Source organism: Peromyscus maniculatus, chromosome X (assembly GCF_049852395.1).
Source record: "Peromyscus maniculatus bairdii isolate BWxNUB_F1_BW_parent chromosome X, HU_Pman_BW_mat_3.1, whole genome shotgun sequence".
NCBI lineage: Eukaryota > Metazoa > Chordata > Mammalia > Rodentia > Cricetidae > Peromyscus > Peromyscus maniculatus.
Genome location: NC_134875.1, coordinates 30,732,054 through 30,735,289, shown reverse-complemented (window position 1 = coordinate 30,735,289; position 3,236 = coordinate 30,732,054). Strand labels below are relative to the sequence as shown.

Here is a 3,236-nt window from a genome sequence, read left to right as displayed (position 1 = left end):
TTGGAAAAAGTCTTCTATTTTTCACTCAAGGAGGATGAAAAAAAAAACAAATAAAAAATACCAACCATGTCCTGAATTCTTCTGTTACTTCTATTATTTATTTTGACATAATCCTTACAAATTCCATGGAGGTGACAATAGAGACCTAAGAAACATACATCTTTTAAAATTAGGGTGCAGTTTTCAGTGTCTTCCTCTAATTGGATTGGGAAATGAAAATTAGTGCTGTTGTGATAAATGTGGTGAAGCAGGGTCAATAAAGTTAAAAATGGGGAGAGCCAGAAAATTATTAAGTTAAGATGTCATAGCACATAACGCAGACTTGAACTGAACATTAGTAAGTGAAGAGGGGACCTAGTCTAAGACATTAAATATTGGTGAACTGGACACTGGACAAAAATCCAGAAACCTCCTTAAAGTGATAATATAATTTGACTGTCAAATCTATTGACAAAATCAATGGTGAAAGACATCAGAGACAATTTAGTTGTAGGTACATATTATGGGTTCAATTCTATCCCTCAAAATCTAAAAGTTAGTGTCTGTAACTATCATTACATCAGAATGTTTGGCTATATTTGGATAAAGGATCTTTACAGAGCACTCTAGATAGAATACAATCATAAAGCTGGGCCCTGATCCTAATTTTATCATAAGAGAAAAAATATACACCCACACACTCAGGAGGGAAATACCATGTGGGATAAATGTAGATCTATAAGTCAAGGAGAGAGAATCACAAGATTCTAACTTTTTCAACAAGTGGAACTCAGACACCTAATAGAATTGTGGAAAACAAAAACAAAAACAAAAAAACTCATGTCTATTTTTGAAGAAACCACTTTGGTAGACATTAGCAAGCTATTATATCCATTAAATGATTTTAATAACTATTAATTTCTTATAGGGAACTGTAACATGAATCTTAAATGATCTTATTAATAAAAAGCTTGAATCCGGATATTGGGATGAATTCTGAAAGATCAGAGAAGCAGAACAAGCCATAGCCAACCTCACTTTGATAACTCCTAATCTGATCCTGTTTCCATGAATCCTCAGACTGAAAGCTTCTGAGTCGTCACCCAAATGGATCTCAGCTGAACTGCTGCTAAAAGCCCCAAAGCATAAAACCCTCTAGTTCCTAGTCCTGCTGCCTTCTATGCGTATCTGCTTCCTGCTATCACTTCCTGGGATTAAAGGCCTGTGTGCTTCCCAAGCAAAAACATGAGATCTCAAGTGTTGGGATTAAAGGTGTGTATCACCACACCTGACTCTGTTCCCAGTATGGACTTGAACTCACAAAGATCCAGACAGATCTCTGTCTCCTGAGTAATAGGATTAAAGGTGTATGTGCCATCATTTTCTGACCTTCATGTCTAATCTTGTGGCTGTTCTGTTCTCTGACCCCAGATAAGTTTTATTAGGGTGCTCAATATATTGGGAGACACAATGTAACCAATGAAAGTCAAAAGAGTAGAATAATTTTTAATGTGTAGAAATATATAAAGTGTCATTCAGAGTGCCATCCTTCATCAATATTAGGAAAATACATACTAAGGCAAAAAAATAGAAATTGATAATATGAATAATTCTCTAGTTCTTGCATACTCTTAAGTTTCTTCTAAGGCTATCATCTTATGCATCTATGATGTAAATGATGTATGTTTATTACACTAAGACATTATCATCTGTATAATGTGTTAACCAAACAACAAAAAGAGTACTTCCCTACAAAAAAATAAATAAATAAACCAAGCTTGTGAAAAATATTCAGACCAACATGAAATCATAAGAAACAAAACTTTGAGACTTCAGCAATTAAGGACAAGCAAGTAAAACAGCAAATGTATTGTTAAAAAGAATAGCGCGATGCTGGAGGGAGACTTTGGTGGATTGGGGCTTTTAAGGCAGACTGGGCAATGAGGTGGAAGGATGATGGAGAAGGGCCTGGGACTGTACTCAGGCCATGGAAGTCTCCTCTATGTAAAAGGAGCTGCCATTACCAGCAGAGAGGAAATGTTAGGACTGTGATGTAGACAGCACTGGAGAGATTCTCTTCATGGGAAGAGCTTCACTTTTAACTTGCTGGAACTCCCCCACCCTGGCACTAAGAACTATTAAAGAAATGCAGGTTTCTGCTGCTGAAGAGGGGAAGGTTCTTCTCTGTGTTTCTATTCAGGCAGAGAACCTTCTCTCTTTTCACTCGTACAAAGGGAAAGATGTAAAGAAAGATTTTATAATTGCCCGTTATGAAAAGGACACAGATTTACTTAAACTTGGGATTAGAACCAGAGGCAAGGAAGAGATAAATAAGGACAGATCCATGATACTCCAGGACATTACCCAGGAAGATACGGGAATCTACACCCTAGAAATCTTTGGAACACATGATCAACATGAAATAACACATGTCTACCTCCAAGTATACAAAACTGTGATGCAGCCGACCATCCCAGTCAACCACACTAGAGTAAGGAGACAAAGGAGCACTGCATTTCTTACCTGTGTGTCACCTGACACTGGAATTGACATCAACTGGTTCTTTAATTACAAGCCCCTCAATCTAATGGAGAGAACCACACTGTCACCTGAAGAGCACAGGCTCACCATTAACTCCTGTCTGGAGGGCAGATACAGGGATCTATCTATCAGTGTGAGGTCTCCAATTCCTTCAGCTCCAGGAAGTCTAACCCACTGCTCTTTGTGTTGGTTTATGGCTATTGTCTTCTCTCTTCCTATATACCAGAGCACTGAGGATTTTATGTCCCTAGTGTGCAAAGCATATAAAAGTCATAGGAGAAAGTTATCATGGCAGACACAGATAGGCATCATGGCAACATAAACCTTCCATCCCCAAATAAAACACAAATCAGGAGGAACGTGAGTACAAGACCATCCCAGTTACACAGTGGGGCAATGATTTTAAAAAGACCTCAGTACAGGAACAGAATTGCAAAGGAGATAAGTAAGGGTTCAGGTTCTGAACCCCATAGGAACCCAGCCCTCAGGATACAGAGAAAACTGTCAGGATCTTCACGCTCATCAAAACCATGGCTGCTCAGAGTCTGGGTTAAAATGCTGCAGTATCTGCATAGAACAAAACATATCTTCTCTCACATTCAGACCATTCTTGAAGCCTACTGCCTATGCTTCCTAGACTTCAGTCATCCATGTGAATTTGGAATAATGACAGGGGATCAGACTGGATGTGTTTCACTGTGGACGTATGATTTTGG

General features: G+C 38.4%; 1 pseudogene; it reads left to right on the top strand.

Annotated features, from left to right (window-relative positions):
• The first annotated feature begins 2,059 nt into the window (after positions 1–2,059).
• Positions 2,060–2,754, top strand: LOC102903011 (cell adhesion molecule CEACAM15 pseudogene; annotated as a pseudogene).
• Positions 2,755–3,236: the final 482 nt, after the last annotated feature.